At 33.7% G+C, this 26,385-nt stretch overlaps 1 pseudogene; it reads right to left on the bottom strand.

The window, feature by feature from the left end:
• Window positions 1–21,710: 21,710 nt before the first annotated feature.
• Window positions 21,711–26,385, bottom strand: part of LOC149539774 (uncharacterized) — a 163,240-nt pseudogene continuing 158,565 nt past the window's right edge.

The raw sequence follows: 26,385 nt of genomic DNA, 5'->3' as shown, positions 1-26,385 counted from the left end.
TCTTTTCTTGACACCTATTGTATATCCAGTCTAATACATCTTGTCACTTTCCTCAATAGAGTTTACACTGTTGTTTGCTATACATATATTAGATTACAATAGTAACATCATAGAACAAACTGCGTATAATAAGACACCAGATACTTAAACAGTCCACACAAGAAGGCATCAAAAGCAATAAAAGACAATTTAGAGAGGTTCACAATGATGAGTTAACGTGCATGGTTTTCCTATATGCAATATTGCACTAATTGTTCACAGTAGACAAAATATATGTGCATTGTTAGGCAGCTTCTACCTAACAAAGCCTACTCTTAAGTTCCCATAATAAAAAATTGTATGATATGCACTCATGAAAATATCTCTGAGAATCCTAAAAAAAATTAGTGTTTACAAAAACTTACTCTAAATCTATGTTTGCAAATAGAAAAGGAAAAATTACATGGCACAACATACCATGTCGGACCCAATTGGTGGAGGAACATCCACGCCCACAAATCTGCTTAGGCACCTAGCAGCAACACCTTCACCAACTTTCAGAATATATGCTTCCTGCAACACCCACATGGAATGGATTAAAATATTTCTTAAAATAGTGAAAATTAAATATGATACAATACATCCATTTAGAAAAATGAAACATATATTGTGAAAATTAAATAGAGATCCTAGTGCAATTTTCAGTTGTCTTAGCATTGAGCCATCTATTGACAATGAGTATGTGACTGGGTCATATAATTTCAATCTTATTTCTAAGAGTAAAAATACAAGGGAATGTTAACTTCCAATTTATGGATAGAAGGACAACCTGTCAATAGAGTTCTAGGATAGATTTGGAGAACAGTATACAAATATGATTTATGGATAGTAAAAAGGATTTGCAAATGGAGTTTAAGGTTATATTTGGATCATAATATATAAGCATGAAGTATTAGCCATTGATCTATTGACACATAATCTTTATGATAATCATTGACTTGTACATAAGGATGTTATTCAAAGGTGTGCATCTATGTATTCATAACAATCTTGGGAGTTCTTGCATGTGTGGCTGGCACAGGATCTGTGCTGCCCATTTGTTAAGTGCAAACACAAAATATGACTGTGTTGGGTGGATGGAAAAAACTTGTGTTGCTTGTCTCGATGGAGATCTCCACACAGTTGAAGAAATCCCAGTTGCCAAGCCTGCTTGAGATTATCAAATTTGTTGCACAATGTAAAAGTAGAGAAATTGTTTGGGAGATTTGGAGAATGGGATTTTATGATTGTACTTTATTTTTATCATGGGTCTGAAGGATTTTCTATTCCAAATTGAGTACTTGGATTGAAGAATTTCTATGGTTTGAGTTACTATGTTCCCATGAAAACATGACACTGTGCTAAATAACTCCAAGTGTTGAATTGCTTTGTTGAAATGTTGGACCTATCTCTTGGCAGCAGAAGATTTCCTCTCAAATTTTAAGAGGAGACTTTTATGTTGGAATCTAGAATTAAAAATCTACCTATTACAAGTTCATAGAATATAGAGAAGATCGAATGCTAAGCTTTTTAAAGAGATACAAAAAACAAAAAACACTATTATATGCTGCTATGTACAATATTACTTTCTATAATTATATGTTTTTGTAGATCTATACTTTTATAAACTTAGTTTTATAATATAAAGCTTTAGTTATGCTTTCAAATCAAACATCTATCGGCGTCTCCTTGCACCTCCTTTTGGTGCAAGTGCTAGTTATATATGAATTGTAATGAGAACCTTTTGAAATCACACACTAATTATTCTTTCATAATGATAAGTCACTCTATGCTATTAAAAACTTTCAATAATAATAATAATTCATAAGCAGTTATATCCAAAAGCTATCACTGTGAAAAAATCTTACCCTCTTATCCTTAATTTCTCAATCTCAAGTCACCATAAATTATTTGTGGTGGAGAGTACACAAAAGTTTCCTAAATGCCCAATTGGGAGATATGGTCTGATGAAAAGTTATTATCAAGAATGAAGAATGAATATAATGTGGCAACAAAACAAGATTGCAAGGTGACAGTTAATGGCTGGTTGTAATGCCAAGTGTTTCTTTCTCTTCTCTGCAATTGCTACTCGAGTAGATTTTGATTTATCCCCTGTGATGAACTCATACATCTAGTATTCATCAACTTCTTATTATGTGATTAGCGAGGTTTATCTATTGATCCATCTAATATTTCTTCTTCCTTTACCTCCTGCACATTGAATCTACCTTGAAGTTTCCAAAGCCCTTCTAAGAAATCCATTTTGTGCATATCCCATGGTTTATAGCTTTCAATAAAACCACATTTCGGTTAGCTCCCATTTTGCCACCGGCATAGAAATTGCTAACAAAGCGTACATAATTTGGCTTTGCCTCTGCCATTGGTATTGGTATGAAAAGTTCTAAACCTATTTCAGTGAATCTATAAATGTATCTATTAGACGAATCTACCCTTGTCTCTGACAAAAGTTTTCCCATCTAACAAATTTTTTACATGTCTAAAATAAATGAGAATAATGAAGGTGAAGAGGGAACATAGGATCCCTGGTATTGGTATGTTAGCTGTTTGGCTTCCTTTGCTGTTGGATTTTGGGGATTGTTTGCCCTTGTTTGTGCAAGGAAAGCATGGAAAAGAAGATATGTCAACATGTTGGATGAAGCTGCTGTTAGCTTTTGTGATTTGTTTTCAAGAATTTAAAAGGTTACCCAAAGCCAAATCATAGATTTCAGCTCAAGATAGTGCTCCTAATTCATGAACAATAAAATAGGAGATGCATTTCTAAATCTAGATTTTGTAGTAGTAGGAAGACCTTGCAAAACTAGTGGCAAATCTCATTCAATATTGTAGAAGAAGAGTATTGTGGCAGCATCATTTGCATCTTCAAACTATGTATGCAGAAACTATCTATATAAAAGATTAGAATTTTGAGAAAGAACATACATATTTTAATTATAGATATTTCTCACCACTTACTTCTAATTGTTAATTGTTAGTATAACACATTACCTTGTTAATAAATTTATTATACTAATTAGACTAAATAATTAGAAAAGCAGTTGCCTAGTAAAGGGGAAAACGAATCTACCCTTGTCTCTGACAAAATTTTTCCCATCTAACAAAAGTGTCAACATGGTGCTCAAGAATGTACATTATAAATATGAAAACATGGTGCTCAAGAATGTTAGATTTGTTAAAGTTGATAAAAATGCTTGGGTAGAGGAAAGCAAAGAGATGCCACTATTTATCATTGTGAATGATGAACTTGTCAATATCATCAAATTGATCGAATATGGACTTCATCATCAAAAGAGATAGAAGAATCAACAAGTGTGTGATCATGATAGAACATGATCATCAAAAGAGATAGAACATGAGCATGATCAGAACCATTGATGTAAAAAATTGTACAATTAATTTAGAAGTATTTGTACTATACCTATGGATTTTGGAAAGCTGATAGATCAAGTATTGGTATCTATTTTGTTAAAATCTTTAAGATACTAAAAATATATCATCCTCCTTACTAGTTGCAGTGAATCACACTTCTTTGATACTTCTTCCAAGTTTCTATACTTATATTCCTTGTGACACTATCTTGAAATGTTCTTTTTCAACTAAGTAATATACTATGTATGAGATAGATTAGATTTCCACTGTCTATTACAATTATTGTTTTGCGTCTGAATTTCACTATGAGTTTTTTTGTTTGCATCAATGTTTTTGATCACTCTCATCTTGATGATGGTTCATGGAGTGTAATCTGAAATTTTCTTACAAACAAAATCATCCAATAAAATATAGAAGCAAAACAATAAAATATGTCATATTTTAAACAACAGTAGAAAGAATTGACTTATATCATCCTTGTTTTCTCTTTTGTCATCCTGATGATAGATCATAGAACACGATCCCAAATATTAATAGAGAAAAACCCAAAAACTCAAATACAATATAAACCATTTTGACACTTTTCCCCTTTACTAGGCTATTCTCTTCTTTGGATCAATAGACCCTGTTTTCTTGATTTTTCTCTTAAACTTTCCAAAACACTAAGAAAATAAATAGGCTTTTCAGATACCCTTTTGGGAGTTCTATAACATACTCAAAAATTAATATGGACTCCTTTGGAAAAATATGCCAAAAATCATGATTGTCATTGTTTTTCAAGGGTAAAACATGAGGTTTTACAAAGCAACTATGCAATATACTTATCCCAACTCCACCAAATTCATATATTTATCATATTTTGTGCCTAATTAGACAAATCCATCATCAATTTCATCCTACGAGGACTTTTGATATGAAACCCCCAAATTCAAGCCTTAAAACCCTCAAAATCAAGGGTATCACCAATCTAGGTCAAGCACACACTTCCAGGATCTAAAACTTAGGATTCACCATCCACTCATCATGTCTTCAAAGAAGATCATATAAAAAGTATACCTTGTTAAGCCAGATGTACGGCTGCATAACACCTAGCACTCATTTGGGTACCCAAATTAGTCCTTCCAGCACTCAACTTTGCATTTCTTTCACAATAACCTACAAATCTTCACTTTTCTTGCATATTATAGGTTATTTGGGCATGTTAGTGCTATGGGTTCCATCCCAAGAAGCAGTTAAGAGTACACATTGGATGGAACCCTCATTTCTTCATGTTAAACTAGGCAAAACTGTGACTTTCAGCATGACAGCAGCAATAAAGATTTAAACCTGTTAATAAATGTATTAAATCTGATTCAAAGTCTCTTAATGACACTTTCCCAACATGAATGAAAGATTACACCACCAAAATATGCTTCAAATGTGCAAGAAAACTCAAAATTTTTATTCAATTCTTGGTTGTCCGTACAGTATCTATACTATTCCGTACATACCAATATAGACACTAGTCATATTAAAAGTAATTTACTTTGGGATTGCAGATGTTTGGTGATCAAATTCATATGGAGGGATCAGTTATGAAGTGTTTATGCAATTATTTTGTTATGGTGATATGGTTAGAGGTCTTGTTGAACAAGCCCTAGATTAGTGACCCCAAAACCAAGGGTTTGGTGGCAAATGTGTTGTGTAAAGGGTAGAACCTTAAAATATTGAAAATATATTGTTTCTCAACCCCTAGAAGGACTGTTTCACCCTTTGGAATCATAGGGTTCAGTGGAGTTGTGGGTTGCTGTGTAAAATTGGAGAATTAGGCCTAGTGTGGATAGGCTAGGGGTATCGGATCTTGGGCATGGTCCAAAAGGGTTGATATTGAAACTTAGGGAGGATGTATAGATCCAAAAAGGGTATCTTAATCAGGTTTTAGTTTCTGTAGTTGTTTGGGAACTATTGGAGAGAAATCCAAATTAGTGACTGGTGAGGGCTACTAGCTTTAAGGCTAGATATGAATGTGGGGTAAGAGATTAGTTGTCCAAAATGAATGGATGGATGGAACATGGTGGAAAGGCCATGAGGAGATGATTCAAAAAGGAAGAATGAAGGTTGAAGCCTTGGAAGAAGTTATGGTGTTTGGGAAACTCTAAGTGCACTTGGGGTAGCTTGGAAGGTAAGTCCTTGAGGGGACATTGGAGTAAAGAGTTGTTGCTAAATGAATGGATTTGCTATCTCATATGAAGAAGATGGATACCACACACCACCTCTACATCATAAACTAAGAGTGCATTGCACTTGTTATGGCGCTTGGGAATGTAGTTTCTTCATGTGATGCATTGGTCTTGGAGATCAATCTCGATTGGGTGTCAATGTTGGGATCTCTCAACAAGAAGTAACAAAACTGGTTGGGATTCACTGGAGTGACCTTGTAAGATATAAGAATGAAAGTTTTAGACATTTAGGTGTTATTCACCATTTGACTAGTCACTTTGTGTCCCTATTTCATCTAGAGATTGATTAGGACAAGATTCTCAATAGGGATTGGAGCATTGATCAAATTGGTACACTTGAGATCGTTGCTTGGAAATCCTTGGTGAAGGAAGGCTCATTCATTTAATTCTGAACTTATTGGTTGGTTGCAGACTAGCCACACCACTCTATAGTTTGCCATAATAGTAGAGAGTTGGCAAGTTCTTCTTGGCCAAGGCAGGGAGAGTTCATAGTGTCAGACTCGTGCAGGCTTCTTCCAGCCACTTCTGAGGCAATCTGGACTAAGGCATTACTCAAAATTCATGCTAAGACTATAGGCCACTCCTATGCTTCGAATATGATTGTTGAAATTGGTGATATCAAAATGTATTTCACAAATTCATGTTATGGCAGCAGTAGTCGTGGATCATTTTAGACCTACCACATGCGAAGTGTCCATTTTATGTTAGTTTGAGCTTCACTTGGTTTCAAGAATACTATAATATTCTCTACTTAACAAGGCCAACCACATAAAGGTGGAAGCTCGTCTAGCCTCACCCCCCTCCCCCTAACATCAATCTAAAGTACCCATTATCATCTAATTACATACTTCATTGATTCATTCATCCATTTATGAACCATAACATTCAATCAATACAATCACATAACATTCATTAATATGATATAAAATTCATTAATACACAATACTAATCAGGACTTCATTAAGACATAACAATATTCATTAACATAAGATAAAAATCAGTATTAATACGCATCATTCATACATAATTACTTAAAACAAAGTTCTTTCATTATCCAACAAGGTTTATGAAAGAAGATTTTTTAAACATCATTTCTTCTTTTTGTTTTTATGAGCTCTCTTAAGAAAAGCACTCATAGGTGCATCCATATCTGCATCATTCTCCTCCTCTTCTAGCACGTGTAATGTCAAATTAGGATGGCTCCTTCTCTTTGCAGGAGCAGGAGGTTGCTGCCCTAAAGAGGGCTCTGTTGCAAGAACAAGTGAATGGGATAAATTGGCATACTCTTTTTCTTTTTTTAACTGTTACTAGTCTATAATTAGGTACTAGTACAACATACCATGCATTTTTCTTACCTGACAATGCCACATCATGTACATTAACATTTTGATCCGCCACTACGTCAACATGTTGAACACTTGGAACATGTTCCAGTCCTTCGACATGATGTTCAACATGCTTTGAAATATTCAAAAAAATATTATCATGAGTGATGGATTCATTTTGAGCACTGCACATGAAATATGAGTCAATAAATTTGACTCAAATACTACACAGTTAAATCATGATAGCAATATCACAATATTTACTCTATGAGATTTTTTAGAACAAATGATTTATCAAAGTATAGAGTTGGAAATCATTATCAACTACTGATCAAAAGCTTAAAGATCCCTATTTTACAATAATGAATATGTTTCAGCAACCAGAGATAATCTTTAAAGTAGTGTTAGAGAAATAAGAACAAAACTATGTGAATGTTCCAAATCATATAATAAATTGCCTTGCCAATCTATAAACCTGGTTCTGATTGCTCAAGAATACCCTAAATACATAATACAAGAAATGCAAACTACTATGATTTAATAAACAACAAATAGCCAAGAGAAAAGTCTCAGCTCAAACAAACAAAATCTCATGTACACTGCAATAGAATTGAGCAGCAACATAGAGACACCTTCTAGTGATGAAAACTATAGTTATGGATTTTCAAATCATACATTAAAATAGCCTCAACGATCTAAAGACTTGGTGGTAATGGCTCACAAACTAATATCAATACTTTCTGTTTGATATGCAGTAATTTAATCTACAACCACAATCAATCAAAATATTTTTGGCCTTCTCTTGGCAGGGTATTGTCATATAATGTACAGGACCATAACTCTTGCAATCGAAAAAGTTACACTTAATGCACCTATTCATCACCAAAACCCAATTTTTCTAATTGAAAACTACTAATAGAAGCTCTTCATTTAGCTTAGATTGGAGAAGAATCTTCCTACCTAAAATAATTCAAACAATCTTCCTCTGTGAAGGTGCTCTCAGGGTAAATTCAACAAGGTCTTGCAACCAAACCAACTATATCATTTTGTTCACATCTGTACTGTAAACTTGGGAGAATCCTTTGCTAAAACAACACATAATCCTGAGTATGATCATTGCTTCTTTCCAATATTACTTAACCCAAATCAAAAAAATAGTAGACAATAAGGAGAGATAACAATTTTACTGAAATCATGTTATATTTTCGTTACCATTTGCTTCATAGTGATTACAATTTGTAATCCTCTTTCAACTATGAACAATATTTGAACTTAGATGGTGTATATTGAAAAAGACTCTCGACGACTATAAAGTATAAAGATACACACATCTTAAAGACTGGGAAGTCAAGTCTTTCATGTCATTTGAGATGCATATTCTTGAGGATGCTAATAAGTGGTCTTTTATTATATTTTTATTAGCATGGAACCCTGACTTGGAGAAAAGTTTGAAGAGGTTGTAGTCTTTAAACAATACATTTTCTAAAAGATCTGCACAATGAGCATAGAATATATGTTTGGATAAGACCATGCTTGGACAATAAATGGAAGGAGAACATTTCATATTTCTGATTGCATAATTAATTTCCAATAGCAAATTAATACCTCCACCACTATAATGCACATTATGGCCTTTGTCACGAGCAGGTTTTGTGGTAGGATATGAAGGCTGTAATAAAATGTTATGCACATTGTTATGTAGTCAATTTACGTTCAAAACTAATACCAAAAAAGAAAAGGATCAACTATTCAATTTCATTTACTTTTCATTAACCAATTTACCTGTGAGATATCATTTGGTGAACTGGATTCTTGAGCAAGGCTTATAGATTCTTCGCGTAGGCGTGAAACCACGAATTTATAGCCTTCCTTCAAGGCAAGTTTTCTATCTTCATTTGTGACCTCCACATTGAATTCTGTGCCCTGTATTTTTTTCTTAATATCATCAGTTTTGTATGTATGGTTTCACTAAAAAAAATTGTTTGCAACATTATATTAAATTTTTTTATTTCATATCATTGCTCCTACTTACAACTCGAGACTGGAGATTCATATAGCCACCAGAGCCAAGTTTGTGTTGGCCAAACTTTTCTAGTCTCGCTTTTGTAACCACGGATGTGTTCTGCAATCTATGAACAATTTCAAATATCTTAGATTATATATTTACAAATATGAATAATTAGTGCATGATTACAATGTACTTAATACTATCATGACATACCTCTTTTTGCCCTGTGCTGCTTCATTACCTCTATCTTCACATAACCTTTTCTCCTTTGCATCTTCTACTATTTCATTCCACTCCATTGGTGGAATCACAGTTGGATGGTCGTACTTTGGGTAATCCTTAAGAGCCCTTCTATATTGATCCCTCATAGTCTTTATATGCTTTTCTGCTCTTTTGGGAAGTAGGCCATTGTCAAACATGTCTTTTCCAAATTTCTCGTCAAAAGATGCAATGAGCTGATTTTTTAATTCCATGGTTTGTAAATTCCACCTTTTTAAAAACAAATAGATTGTTAGATCAATAGCTTTAATATATTACAGTAAATGAAAAAAAATATTTTTTTTGTAGAAATGATATGAAACTACGTACCTTTTACATATGGTGGGTCCGAATAGTCTCAATGTCATACGAAAAAGATGTTCAAAGAAAACATTATTACCTACAAAAAACATAAAGGATTTATTAGTCCAACACGAGTAATATAAAAATAAATTAAATTTACACTTTAAATAAAAACAATTTTAAAGCACCTGAAAGCTTTCGTTCTTTTAACGGAGACATAATTTTCTTATTCAGCAATAATGTCCCTTCATATGAACCAGTACTAATCACACGAACTACTTCAAGAAATGGATCAACTTCAGCAGTACTGCTCTCTGCTGGTCTATCAACTGAAACATCGTGACAATTAAAGTAGACACCAAATGAATTCAAGCATACTTATGGATATAATCAAATTGAAGAAATTGACTAGCAAAAATGTTTTTTCCTCGCATTCCATTAAGGATTTAATTCAGGATAATCAAATAGTGTATTAAAGATACCATATTTTTAGAATTCATGATATATTGTTGTTTATGTTTATGATAAGATAATGTGTGATTTTTAATCATCTATGTTTATGATAGCTTTCAATGGTCCATGGTCTGTTATCACAGTGAGAGTTCAAGAATATAAAAGTATCTATGCACATACATCGTAGAGAAACATAAAAGACAAAATTAAAATATATTTTTTAAATGATGTTTCAGTTTACTTTTGGATTCAAAGGTTAGAATGTTTTTTCCATGTGAATCTGAAACATTAATTCAAAAAGTAGCACAAAATCTTGCCTACGTAGTACAATATATGTATGTATGCATGTATGCGTGGTGTGTGTATGCAGGCTTCTGTAGACATCATTTAAGCACTGATATGCTACTTTGTTGTTCATCAACTTGTACAAATACATTACAAAATATAGCAAAACAAGGTTTTACCAGTTCTAGTGGGCATAGATGAGGATGTTTGCATGGCCCTTGTTGCCGACAATGCACTAGGCAATAGTAGATCGACAACCGAAGGAGGAGTTCGCACGTCATCATGAGCTGAGGAATACAATATTGTTAGCAAAGACATTTGCAATGGATAAATATCAAATGGGATACTAGCTAGAAATGTCCACAAAAAAAAAGTAAGTGTTATAATGTTGATGAAAACAAAGTGCTACTTACACGAAGGTTGTGCGCAACGACCATCACCATGTTCACCATGTGATGTCACAAATGGCACAAATGTCTATACAAGTACACATAAAATTAGAGATCAAGATCCATAAGATAGTATAAAATATTCATATCTATTGAACTTTTATTATTGCTTTAGTCGAATTACTGCTTACCTACAAAGATTGGATTCTATGGCCCAATTCTGTTCTTAGTGCCTCTTTCTCCTCACTTTTGTCACCCTCGATGATAATGTTAACAAGTTCATCAGTGTATCTTTGCTTGATTTGCTAGGTGATGAACACAGGGTCAGTACTAAGGGCGATGTTATGTAGATATGAAGCTCGTATTTCAGATCGCATTTGATCAACGGTCATTCTAGCTTTTTCCTATCATTTGTGACATTAAATATCAGTAAAATTTCATCAAAACAACTCCAAAGCCATAAAAAAAAGAACATAATAATATGACATTTTTTTCTATATTAACATTAAAATTTACAATATTTAATGTTTACCTCTACTGAAGGTGTCTGAGATGGTGCATCCATATCGCCCTGTGAAAAAAATTAGTAAGTCTTAGAAATCAACAGCAAAATTAAAGTAATAGACTTATCAAAAAAAAATATTAATAATAAAGTAGATTGTATATGTAAATAATTTGTCTTAAGTTAAAAATTTAGTGTAACTAATATGTATATCTAAAAAAAATTTGACATGTTCTACTTAATGTTTATATGTGCACATATGGATTAGAAAGAAAAGTTTGGTCGTACAAGACCCCATCATAGTTGACATTGATCCTAGCTGGACATTTCATTGATCATCATGATCTTCATCCATGTCATCATCATCATCATCATCACCATCATCATACTTGTCACTTTGATCGTTGTTGTCACCACCACCATCTTCTTCGCCATCATCACCATCTTCATCGCCATCATCATCATCTTCATCACCATCATCATCATGACCATCATCGCCATGATCATGATCGTCATCAACATCATCATCATCATTATCACCATTATCGTCAGCATGACCAAAATCATCACCATCTTCTTCATCTTCACAACTGGGTAACTGTTGTTCCTGATAATCATTTACTTCCTCTTCTGCTTCTTCAATTTCTTCTTCTTCAATCACATTATACTTTACCAACCTTCCTCTTGGGTCATGTCTAACAACAAATGACCAACTTGGTTTCTGTGGAACACCAAAATAAAACACTTGCTCGCACTGGCTTGGAAGAACATAGGGCTCATCTCCGACTGGCTCAAATGACCTTGTATTAATCATAGTAAATCCACTATAATGTTCAATAACAGTCCTATCAGGATCATTTTGATTCAGTCGTAACCTGAACCATTTGACAACAAATAGAACTATTTTGAATGAATTAAAGTCACACTCAAGTATATCATCCAAAATGCCATAGTATCAATTTTCAGATTGTTGAGTATGTATGTCAGTTCTAGATGAAATATTGGTGACCACGAAGACAACACTTATCCCGAAATCACACGTTTTCTTCGTTTCATCTGACTTTTTTGTACAGAATTTATAGCCATGGTAGTCCATAGCTTTGTGGTGTTTGACCTGCAATTATTCAAACATGTCAAGATTATTTGTATCGATCTGTGAGTTGATATTAAACTTATGTGTGATGATTAGTAATCTTATGCGTATCTTTGTATCTCTTAAGCCATATATTAGATCAAGTACCATTTGTGTAACATTGGGATCTCCATTACGATGAGCTTCTTTAACCAACGATACAACACCATCCCATGTTAATGAGCAACCATTTTCTTGAGATTGCTCAATCCATACCGTCATCCAATCAAGATTGTTTGCAATATACAAGTGTAGTACATCCCACTCACGACCAACTATAAAAAAGACAATTACACTAGTTAGAAACAACTTATATATATTGATGATGAATAATAATTATTAAACTACAAAAAAGAAAACTTATAATTACCTCTCACCCTCCTCAATCTACCTTTCCCCCTCAAGTACTCCCCTTCAAATTTTTCATTAGAGTTGGGATCCCAAATGCGATCTACATGGATATCTGCTGCAAACTTTGGAAGATATTCAGTAATGTACACCATGGTCTGGTATATCAGATATCCCTCTATCATAGAACCCTCAGGACATGCTCTTTGTTGAACCAAGCCCTTCATAAATTTCAAGTGCCTCTCAAACATCCACATTGATCTAGCTTGTACAGGTCCACACAATTCAATCTCCTCAACTTGATGTATGAGGTAGTGTTCTTGAGCATTGAAAAAGGTTGGAGGTAAACAATTTTGCATTTCACACATAAGTTGTGGAATTTTTCTCTTCCAATATTTTATATCTTTTTTGTCAATTTTTTTAGATGATAACCACCTAAAAGAGATTCAACACACAAAACCACATAAACGAGATTTCAAATAAAATTATACAATGTATTTAAGAGAAAGCTACAAATCTAAGAAAAAAAACTTCTAACCTTGTGTATTTTCCAAGATCATATATAACTTGTTTAATATTGTTGTCAAACTGTTGTGGAAGGGATAGAGGTAGGACGAATTGCAATCATTAAAAATGATCATTTCAATATATTATTAAATAATGCAATAGGTAGTACATTCAATCTTACAAATATACTGTAAATGGAGAACATGACTTACCTTGACGAAGGTATGCCAATCATGTGTTTTCAGCCTAGGCCGAAAATCACCTTTCTTTGATAGAAGAGTGCTTATATTTGCAGCAAATCCTGTTGGAATTTTTTTTTTTTTTTTTATGACTTCTTTTAATGCATCACTCTGTTGCTGCGTTAATAACCAAGGAAGGGTGCTTGTATTTATGCAGTCTCCATTGCTATTTGATTCAATGGAAGCTTTTAGTTCATGATTGGATTCATGAATGTCGGTACAAATTTTGGCAATTTTTTCTCTATCATGCCTTCCATCCAACATTTTCCATAGTGTCTCTGTTACATTCTTTCCAATATGAATAGCATCAAACAAATGTGCAATTGGGAGATCCTTGTAGTACGGTAACCTACTAAATTGAGTAGGATAACTTTTCATTCCTCTAGGAAGTTGGTCATTGATGCCTTGAAGACCTTCACAAGCATCAATTACAATGTTAGTAAATATAAGACAATATCAAAATACAAATTTTAAACTTCAGAAGACAAATTGGATATTACCTCGACAATTTAGTCGATCATATTCCAACTTCCATAAATGAGGTGTCATTCTTCGTGGCCTTGATGATGTCTCTTCTTTCCCATTGAAAAGATGTTTTTTGGCAATTCGATACCTATGATTATTGTGGAGAAAGTGTCTAAACTTATCAAACACCATCTTTCTTAAAGTTCTCGAATGATGAGATTTCATCTTCGGACCACAAACTGGACATGCAAATTTTCCCTTTGTCTGAAGACCTACAAGATCATGTAGATGTGGATCATGTACAATTATCATGCACAACTTAAAAAATTGATAGTAATGTGTAAGCACTATAATAGACCAAAATTATGTGATATTAACAATATAACATACCACAAAAATGAGTTAACCCAGGGGCATCATGTATTGTCCATACAAGCATTGCATGGAATTGAAATTGTCGATGTCCTATCGGTCTAGAGATGTCATACATATTGATGCCATTCCATAACTTCAACAACTCGTCAATCAGGGGCTCAATATACATGTTCATATCTTTCACTTGGTATTTACCTAGCAATTGAATGAAGATAAACATTACATTATTATTATGACCATTTTCATGCACTATTTATAAATTAATTTAGATAACTATAAAATGATAAAAATACTTGGCACAATCATTGACAACATTATGTGCTCCCTCTTTATGGAAATCCAAGGAGGAATGTTATTATTAATAACAAAAATAGGCCACACTGAGTAAACAGATCTCATATCTCCATATGGATTGACACCGTCCGCTACCAATGAAAGCTTCAAATTATGAGGTTGTTCTTTAAAGTGTGACCATGTTTCTTCTATCTCTTTAAATGCAAGACCATCAGTAGGCATCCTGACTTCTATTGCGTGCATGGTAATCCATAAATTGTGCCAAGGTAGTGCACCTGAATAACTGTTGAAGATGTGGAATAATGGGAATGTACCGAAGAACCTTGTGAGACACTTTTTTTGTTATTTGATATGACTGATATCTACTACTATGAAAATCAGGGCATTCTGCTGCAAATTCATATTCTTTATGATATAGAATGTGATCATTGGGACATGCATGTATTGTTTGATACTTCATTCCAATCTCATCCATAATGTTAGATAATTCTTGGTACGAATGAGGCAAAATGTTTGATGGTGGTAACAAAAACTCACTAATCAACCTACAACAAAAAATATGCATTGTTAATATAATGAATAGTAATTGTATGCTAACATTGAAGATGAAAAAAATGACATACCTTAGCATACATGACATTGCTACATTGGATATACCATTCATAACCTTTAAGTTCACCAACAACACTATAGCTGAGAGTAGAGTTGTTTGGGAGCCTTCGTATAAGGGCTCGTGTGCCTTCTCAAGTAAAGGTATATCAAGACCATCTTCATCATCATTATTAGATTTGCTAGTACAATCATTGTGAGCCTCTTTAATCATGTCCTCTGGCACATTATCATCTTCTTCCATGAGAGTGTTATCCTCAGCTTGGATATTCACACCTCGATGTTCCTCCAGTAGGAAATCCACATTCAGCAATGGACAAAAATCATGGCCCCCTTCAACATGACCATGTTGCCTACAATGACTCTAGGCTGTTGTGATTAGAATTCTTTGAGTCTTTAAGCCTTTACACTTCTTGCAAGGACAATAACATTTATTAGGTTTTCTTCGGAATTGAGCCCACAATGCAGCCATTGTCTCATTTTGTTTAGTGTTCATATTGTCAGGCATGGTCTTTCTTCACAAGAAAATATATCTGCAAATAAATTGGACATGTTGTGATTGCTGTTTATATCTGCACATATGGTTTTTCTTGATTAATGTTTTCAAATGTAACTAAAATGATCCTATAATTTCTAGAAGGCGTAGATCTTTGCAAAATGTGCAGTACCACCCTTCTACCAAAAAAACACACCTAGTATAGAATAATGGATAAGATCAAGACAACAATAATATTGGTCCTTCTATTGATACACCTTTTAAAGGTTGAATAAGGTCCTAATTTTTCTAATCCACTCTGTTTTATCTGCTATACTTTCTACTTTCAGCACAATTGCACTATATGTTGGAATAGAAAGCCATGAAACAAAGATCAGAAACCATTTGAGCATAGAAGGTGCCAATTTAATATACAAATATGTGCACTTGTAGTTTGAAACTTGAACCCCAAAAAGACACACACCTTTTAGTACTATTATGTATGAAACCTTGTTGTTGATTTTGAATGTAAGACTTATAGCTACAGCATTAGGACCATTTGCCTTTTTTGAGTTTTTAGAACTTGATTTAGCTAGAGTTGGAGAATTAGAAGTACCATCATTAATTCATTTATTCAAAGACATTAATTCATTAAAAAGTTTTGTGGTGCTTGCTAGATAATCAAGAAAACCAAATACTCCATATAAAATTACACAATGGATAAACAGACAGAAATAGTCAATCTCATTTTTTTGTTACTTGATTTAGAAGTTTAAAGGTTCCAATTACAAAATAATTTTTGTATCCTTCGGGGAACTTTTGAAAAAGACCAAAAGCCTTTACAATCACAAGAGATCAACTTATAGTATACTTAAATGTTAGTAAAGATCTGCATTGTAAAGTTTCCTGGAAGTGACTAGCGCACATTACAATTACTATGCCACTTAGGCACCACAATATTGCCACATAGGCACTACGAAAAACTTAACTATTTCTATTGGTTGGAGAGGCTATGGTGAATTAAAGTAGTATCTAAAATATATAGGAATCAAGACCTTTATTAACATGCAACAAAGTAGAGTTCTTTGCTAAAGTAAAACTATGTATTCTCATGCTTCTTCATAGTTGTAGAGGCATGTTTGTTACCATCCTCCTAAGGCATGGATGCAGATAACATTTACTCTTCCCAAAAAATTGAACATAAAGCATTTCAAAAGAGAAATCACAAAGAATTTCTGTCTTCACTGGATTCTTATTTCAAGTGAATTCTCAATACAGCTAGACACTTCGTTATGGCATAATGATTCAAGTTAGCAATCCTTTGCAGCAGCTTTACAATCCTATCTGGAAATACTAGTTCTTTACACTTTTTTGGAAATGATTCTTTACACAATGATATTGGCAATATATTGTTGGCTGACAAATTTTCCCTCTTAAAAGATATTGGAATAAGGGTGATACTCTTGCTCAAGGTTGTTATCACCTTTTATTACTTCCAAGGTACAACCCCCTACATAACAACCAACTTGGCAAAAGGGTCAGACTTTAGGGGAAAGTTATCCACCCTCTAACTTCACCATCCAACCTAATGTTTTACATTAAATAGTGGAAAGAAAGGGAAGGAAGCCCTTCAAACGTGCTCCCCCATCTTTGGATTCCAAAAGCAAAATTTTTTATCATTCATAAGGATGCCAAGGCAAGGGATCAACAAAAAGGTTGAACAAGAAGCTTAAAATGACCTCAGAAGAGAAAAAAGTGAAAATTTCCATAAGCTGCACAATACTAATCTCCCCTCAAACCCAGAATAAGTTTGTTCAGAAAAAATGACAAGAACTGCCTCCTTTGCAAAAGGGTCCTCAGACTCTAGGGAAAAAGTTATCCACCCTCTAACTTCACCACCCAACCTAATGTTTTGCATTAAATAGAGAATAGCAAGGGAAGGAAGCCCTTCAAATGAGCTCCCCCATCTTTTTTGGATTCCAAAAGTAGAGATTTTTATCATTCATAAGGATACCAAGGCAAGGGATCAACAAAAAGGTTGAACAAGAAGCTCAAATAACTTCACATGACAAAAAAATGAAAACTTCCATATGTTGCACAATATTAATCTTTTCTCAAACCTAGAATAATTTTGTTCAGAAAAGATGGCAAGAACAGATTTGAAAGAAGCAGGGAAGACATCATCATTATGTAAAAATGAGGACAGAATCATCCCTAACTCTGCTAGGAAAGCTTATTTAAGTAAATAAAAATGATTATTATGAAAGAAAAAATTGCATCTTCCATTTATATTATTTGAAAGACAGGCATGCAGGGTTGTGTGTCATGATTAGTGCTGAAAATTATAGTAACATGTGTCTCAGTGATAGCAATCAGTCACTACCTGTGCAGTATTCTACATTAATGCAAACCTGGACCGAACACCACCAAAAGGAAGGAAACAAAGCTGAATTTGCATAGTCTACTCACAGCACCCACTTGTAGACACTTGGACTATTCTTGGCTCAATTTGTAAATCTCATTAGGAATGGTTCCAATTTTTGCCATCGCTAGATAACAAAGAGGGATGTCAGAATTATTGCCAATTTTTTCACCATTCTTTATGTTGAAACAGAGATTCAGAAATGCTTGTAATAAAATCTATTAGATTGCATGTGTAAATTTCAAAATAATATACATCCACTATTCATGTCACGTCATCCCCAAACTTCATCAATAATCTGGATCCCAAGATATTTACATGGGACAACCCTCTAGATTGAGAGAATCTAAACAAGCTATATAGGGATGAATTGTTTACAAATAAACAGATAGTGTCAAAGAGAAAAGACATTAGAATGAACATGAAAGCTCAAAAGTTGGTGTTTTGTACATGTCATTCTTGAGAAAGAAATGAATATCTTTGGCCATATCAACTTTGGGATAACTATCATACATACATACATACATACATACATACATACATACATACATACATACATACATACATACATACATACATACATACATACATACATACATACATACATATATATATATATATATAAACACACACACACACACACACACACACACACAAAGAGAGAGAGAGAGAGAGAGAGAGAGAGAGAGAGAGAGAGAGAGATCTCAAAAACTGTGAATTTTGTATGTAGCAATCTTGAGAAAGACATGAATATCTTTCTTCTAGTCACATTAATTCTCAGATAGCTTACACAAACACACACTAGATAGAGGCTAGAAAACCATTATGAAAGTTGAAACAATTGAGCTTAGTTGTGACTTCACATGTCAATGTTTTGAATGAATAACATCAAATATAATAGTCAATTTTGACTCGATCTCCAAAAAAAAAAGGTAACAACTATATCCCTTGGTGATATATTTTGTGAGACAACTTTCACAATTTGGTTGGTAGATGTTCGGAGCCCTGAGAAAGCTAATGATGAAGATCATGCATATTTTGGTTGAATGCTTGGGTAAGATCATATCTGATTTATGAGGATGGCTTGTACCATTACAAAAGAGTACATGGCATTTAATAATTATGGGTTGCTAAACTTGGAAATAATATATAATTGGACAAAACTATGATTCATTTGATAGGATAGTTTTAATTTTTATGTTTACTAACAATTCATTTAAGAGACTTAAATGTAGATCAATCATTTCTCATTCGTAATGGCTACTTGCACAAGTGCTGAGATTAATGAAGATGATTAAAATAAATGCAACAATACTAATAAAAAGAGGATGAGGATAAACTAAACATAGAAAAATGCTTCTAAATTGGACATGTTGTGATTAATGTTTATATCTGCACATATGGTTTTTCTTGATTAATGTTTTCAAATGTAACTAAAACAATCCTATAATTTCTAGAAGGCGTAGATGTTTGCAAAATTTGCAGTACCACCCTTCTACCAAAAAAACACACCTAGTATAGAATAATGGATAAGATCAAGACAACAATAATATTGGTCCTTCTATTGATACGACTTTTGAAGGTTGAATAAGGTCCTAATTTTGCTAACCCACTCTGTTTTATCTGCTATACTTTCTGCTTTCAGCACTCTAGGACATGTCAAGGTCCTATTGAATTTTTTTTGTGTTTGGCTCTTTGATGGGCCATGGTATCTAATAATAGATAAATGAAATCTCAAAGTGATATCCAAGTGCATCTTGGCATGTTTTCTAAGTCAAAATTCAAAATTTGTGGAAAAAGATGTAAAGTTGCATTCCCTAGGTAAAAAGTTGTCAATGGGTCCAATTGTCTCTAGGAGTATAGTATATGATCCAAGGCCTAGAATGGCTTGGAATAGAGTCTAGACTCATGTGAGATTGGGGAACCATTTGGTAAGGTTCTACACACCTAGGCTGAAAGGAACCAAACATTTCCAAAAGTTGTCAAGAAATTGAAAAGTTGTCAAGTTGCAAGTTTGACAACTTAATGTGAAACTTTTGTAACTTGGTTCAATATTTTACGAATTAGTCACCCACTCCCAGAATTCAGGTTGGGGAAGGTTTAGGAAGGCTATTTAAACCCATCCAAACTAGTTTGTATGGTTGGATGTTGTGTTTTTCAACTAGAAGCAATTGAATGCTGACCAATTTTGACTGTACAACTATGCAATGGTGAACATCCACAATCATATTGATTGAAATTTGAGTTATTTTACATTTAGTAGTTAGAGTATGTGTTCTTGATATTTTGTACATAATTATGTGTATTCTTAATTAGTTTTGTTGGGTTAATACTTATTATTTTGTACTTTGCTGGTCACTGGACAAACCCAAGTAGTTTCAAAAGAATGGAGTCTAGATTCATTTCTTGTGGTTAAAAATGCATGGAATTATGGGAAATTAAAGTACACTCTATATACATTATGTCATTTTTTATTGGAATGGAGGAGTTGCAGTTTGCTATTGTTACCAGCCATCCCTAGGCGTGAGAATATATTTTGTATTTCCAAACACCAACTTTAGCTGTAGGCTCCATTCATTGCTTATCTTTTGGACAATTTAAGATAAAATAGGGCTACACCACAAGGACATTGATGTAGTACATACCATATGCCAGATTGTATAGAGTAGCAAAATTCTATCCTCCATTACAATGGCATGCCACAAATCCTATTTATCTTAAGTGTGTCTCTATGGACTATTGATCAAACCTTCAGCGTGCTCATCTATTGATCAACTCTAGAAATAATTAACACATGCTCAAATATTTGATAATTGTAATTAATATGTTTATAAGCTATAAAACTATCAAGAAGACAAATTATAATTAAAATTCTTAAATTTGATCAAAACACTGAGTTAAACATGTTGCAATGATCTCGTGGGAATACATAGGCATTCCAGTGCTATAATGATAGATTAACATAATTCTGAAGCATGTTCTACTAAATGTGGTTTAATATTGGTTCACTTCAATTATCAGGTTATTTGATCACCTAAGAGACACTAGTGCCCCATATGCATGTAATGCTGAAACATATAAATATTCCTTCACAAGTATCCACCTTAATGGATTTAGAAGAGATGAAGAATTATTTTTTTAAACTCGCCTTTGTGCATTGTTCAACTTATGGTTCCAGAGGAAACAACAATGTTCTTGTTTTAGGAAAAAATTTACCAATAGCCTATTGTTTAAGAAGGGATACTTTCTTCTTGACCTTAACACTTTTTGACATTAATTAATTTGGTATATCTTTGTCATAAATTTTTGTATAGAATAGTGCGCTAAAATAAGCATAAAATTGTGGAGCTGAAATTAGAACTTTCTTAAAGGAAGACAAGGTTTTGTATGGACTCTGAAATTTAACTTTTGACCAATAGATTGAGAGGACTTACCCATAATTTGGGCACTATGCTTCATCATCTGTTCAAGATTATATCTGTGTCTTCAATCTGTGAGCAAAGAGCAAGTTTGATCATTAATTTTAATTGTTTCATGGGGCTCTAATGTTTTCTATTTTATAGCTAACCAACTATTGAAGAATTCATCTACCTTTGATTTTTCTTTGCAAAAGAGACCACTTCTATAGCTTACCATTAGCTTGTTACAAGTCGAATCATCCTAGTCGTCACTCTTTAAAACATGTTGATGCCCCTTATCATCTGTCTTGTATAGCCTTAGAATAAATATCAGTTATGCTTATTACACTGTCCAAATTCTCATTAAGACTTACAAATGGCATTTGAGTGCCTTCTTGCCTCTTTGATCTATTACTCATTGACTACATTACACAATGCAAAAGATATCCTTCTCTAGTGACATTTTTTGGATTATTGGTAGACCATTTCCCACCAAAGTGAACATTGTCCAATATCTCATATGTAACAGCATTGTGAATAAAAAATATTTTCATAAGTTTACCCAGCCACATCATAGCCTGATTCAGCATTCCAAGGCTACAAAAATGATTAAGCAATGTACTATAGGACACCGTATCTGGGACAAAACCCATTTAAAAAAGTTTTTCTAACAAAGTAACAACTAGACCAAGGGAATCCTTGCAGAGCCCATCCAAAATTGTATTGAAAGTGAATGTGTCTGGAGAAAATCTCGTGGAAACAACGCTCTCAAGGAGATTAAAAGCTAGCTGAGTCATTTTTGTAATGCAAAGACCATTTATCAAAGTATTGTAGGTAATAACATCAGGAGCACAACCACTACATGATATCATGTTCATGATCTCCAAAGCTCACTTCATAGTAGTTGCCTTACAATGAGCATTAATTAAAATATTGTAGGTAAAAATATCAGGGGACAAGCCATTGCTTGGCATGAGGGTACAAAGCTGATTTTTTGTACTTATCATTTCTTGTTTACAAAATCCATTAATGAGAGTATTAAAAATAATGACATTAGGCGCAAGCACAATTTTTAATCATTTCCTTTTCTAGCCCAATGTCCATCAATCAATGAGCTATAAGTGAAATTGTCAGGAAAAATGTGTCGATTTACCATTTCTGTAAGGAATCTATGTGCCTGCTTTATGTAGCTTATCTTGCAAAGCCCGTTTATAAAAGGAGTGTAAGCAATAACATCAGGTGGAATTTCTTTCTTGTTCATTTGTGCCCATAGTTTAAAAGCTTGTTCTACATTACCATTCTTGAGATGTTCATCAATCAATACACTGTGTACAATTTTGTCACGAATCAAACCTTCTCCAAACATTTCCCTCAAAAGCAAATGTGCCTCCTGTATATTACCTTCCTTGCATAACCCCACTGTAAGAGTAGTATAAGTAATCACATGAGGCAAAAGACCACTCTTTACCATATTATCAAATAGTTTGAATGCAACACTTGTGCAGGCAACCCTGCAGTGTCCAGCAATAATGATATTATACATAAAGTTTTTTGGAGCCAGACCATTTAGAATTAGTTGGTTTAAGAGTCCGACTGCTTCTTCTAGCCTGCCAGCTCTACAATGACCTAAAATGAGCTGTAAGTGCACATATCAGGAGGTATGTTCCTTTCAAGTATGTAATGTAATATTTGATTGCCTCACTTTTCTCTACCAAACTTGAAATAACAAGCAATGAGTGTGTTGATCCCTAGAGCAACCTAGCTAATGTTGACAGAGAAATGTGCTTGGACATTGTAGGAGTAGATTGAACTTCAAGAAATTAATCTAGATTGTGTTAGGGATTGAACTGCAGGAGTCCATTGATTAGATTTTGATAGTTTTGTGTTCTATTTTTTGACTCATCAAATTTGTTTTCCTTGCTTTTGGATTACTGGTATTTATGAATATCTTAGGAGGTTGTTATAAGCACTAGTTTGAAAACTCCAGTTAGGGAACAAAGCAAATGAGAAATGTCTAGTCCAAAAAAAGGCAAACATTGTATAGGGTGCATATAAATATATTCAAAACAAGGCAAGAAATGTCAATCTATAAAAGAAAACTTCAACTCACCTTTGTAACACTGGGAAGGAGACTCTTCAACATTTCCAGCTGTTATTTGATCCTTTCACGCCGCCTTCTTTCTGAAATCTCTTTCAATGGATCAACTTGGAAGCATTCATGAGCTCTCCTCTACTACAATCAACCACCAAAGAACCCAAGATGTCAAACCCTGCTAGTGCTGACGCTGTTAAACCCTTTTGCCATATACTCCTAGCCACAAATCGTAGTGGTAGAAAATGGTTCAGTGCACAAGTCTTCTGGGTCGCGTAACAATAAGATTAGGGTAGTAAACATAACTTTTTTCAATTTTTGGTTAAAGATGAGCCCGTGTTGGTTGAAATTTTGACCAACACGGGCTCATCTTTAACAAAACTCATCACAATTCAACAAAATTGACCCCAAATTATCAGATGGTCAAAAATTTGAGTCAAATGTACTAGTGGAGGGATGGTTGAAGATCTCAATGGCCTCTTTAAGCTTCCTTTTAAAGAAATTATCTTCCTTCGAAAGGACGAGGGTTCTATCCAAGAAGATGTGGTGCTTAGTGGAGGATGAGTGTTCTGCTAAGGCTGATTTAAGCACACGTTCGTGCTTAATATCAACATCATGCTCTTTGATATTGGTGCTAAAAGAGTAGCCAGTCTTCCCAATATAAGGAGAGCCACATGAACACAACACCTTATAGAACCCAGAACACAAAAGATTATCTCTGGAGTCTTTGAGGGGGGGAGACAGTTTCTGAGGGTAGACACGGGTGTGAAAGTGCATTTAAGACCTTTCTTGAGGAGGATTTTGGAGATTTAATATGAAAGGCCTCCAACGAAAGGAATGGTTACAAAAGAGGGGGGTGGCGCTTGGGAGGAGGTGGGGGTCGGAGTAGACAAGAAAAAGGTTTTGGCTCAGAGGAAGGCTCTGGAGATTTGTCTATTGGAGTAGCCATTAAGTCTGAAGACTTGATGAAGATGAGCTAGCTCTTGGTTTAAATTGTCCTCATCACAAATATGATAGGCTCTTAAAGCCAAAGTTTTGAGGATGCCACCCTTTTGGTGTGGGTGGTGGTGGGAGGAAGCATGAAGATAAAGATCAGTATGGGCAGCCTTCCAAAAAATTCGACGACCTAAGGATCTATTAGGTTTTTTTATGAGGAGGACATCCAAGAAGGGTAACTAGTTGTTAGCCTCCAACTCCTTGGTAAAAGCGATACAAGGGTTGATACCATTGAGATGAGTAAGGAACTCTTCTAATTTCTCAAGAGCACGAGGACAATAGATATTGGTGTCATCGACATATTGTTTCCACCATTTAGGCTTGAGGGGAAAGGACCGAAAAGCAATATCTTCAAAGTGTTACATGAACAGGTTGGAGATAACAGGGGAGAGAGGGGAGCCCATGGCCACACCATTGACTTGCTCATAGATAACACCTTGGAAAGAAAAGAAGGTGGAACACAAGCATAACTCAACTAAGGAGGCAATCTCATCATTCACTTTGTGCCTGATGATATTAATCGAGTCAAGAATTAGAACCTTGGTAAAGAGCAAAACTATGTCAAAGTTGACCAAGATATCATTACTATCTAGCTTGATGTCATGGGTGAATTAGGTGAAATGGGTAGAATGATATCCTGGTCAGCTTTGAAGTAGTTTTGCTTTTTACCAAGGTTTCAATTCTTGACTTGATTAATATCATCAAGCACAAAGTGAATGGTGAGATTGCCTCCTTAGTTGATTATGCTTGCACTCCACCTTCTTTTCTTTTCAAGGTGTTATCTATGAGTAGGTCGATGGTGTGCCCATGGGCTCCCCTCTCTCCCCCTGTTATCACCAACCTGTTCATGGAACATTTTGAAGTTATTGCTTTGCGGTCCTTTCCCCTCAAGCCTAAATGGTGGAAACGATATGTCAATGACACCAATATTTGTTTGTCTATATCTATTATCTTTTTCTAATAATTTCTTAGTATACTTATTTTTTAATTATTAATTGTTACATTTTATACACGCGCGCGCGCGCGCACACACACACACACACACCATTATGCTATTTTGTTATTCTGCTATTTTTAATATTATTTTGTTTACATATAGATATATTATTTTATTTTTTATCTTATTGCTTTTTATCTTATATATATATATCATTATGTTATTTTGTCATTCTGCTATTTTTAATATTATTTTGTTTAATAGATATATTATTTTATTTATTTTTATCTAATTGCTTACTCTTAGATTTATATATCATTATGCGTGTATTTATATATATTTTTATTCTTTTTCTCTTTTGTTACTACTCTTTTATATATATATATATATATATAAAATTCTCAAATTATGCAATTCATTTTATTTATGTCTTTCTTCCTTTGTTTGTATGTATATTTTATTATTTACAAATTATTTTCTAGTATTCTTATTTTATTTTTTTATTTTTTAATTATTTTTTTCCAATTAATTTATTTTCGTATATTTATATATAACTAGTTATTTTATTAGTTTGTCATGTCTTTTGTATATGATTATGTTTATATATATTATTTTTATTTTAACTTATCATTTTATACATATATTTATATCATTATGCTTTTATATGTAATTTATTTTTTCTTCCTTATATTTCACTCTCTCTCTCTCTCTCTCACACACACACACACACACACACACACACACACACACACACACACACACACACACATCCTTTCTCTCTTTCTCTTTATTCATTTACTTGTATATATATTTTCGCTCTTATTTCTCATTCTTTGGCTAGCTTGTTTTCTTCTCTTCCTTCTACATTCGCTAGTTTCAATTAATTTATGTATTTATTCAATTTTATTTATATTCTCGGGGTTTGGTTGTATATATATATATCCTTTCT

This window comes from Cupressus sempervirens, chromosome 9, assembly GCF_028749045.1.
Source record: "Cupressus sempervirens isolate cs-2001-9-10 chromosome 9, ASM2874904v1, whole genome shotgun sequence".
Classification (NCBI taxonomy): domain Eukaryota; kingdom Viridiplantae; phylum Streptophyta; class Pinopsida; order Cupressales; family Cupressaceae; genus Cupressus; species Cupressus sempervirens.
This window is presented reverse-complemented; position numbering and strand designations above follow the sequence as displayed.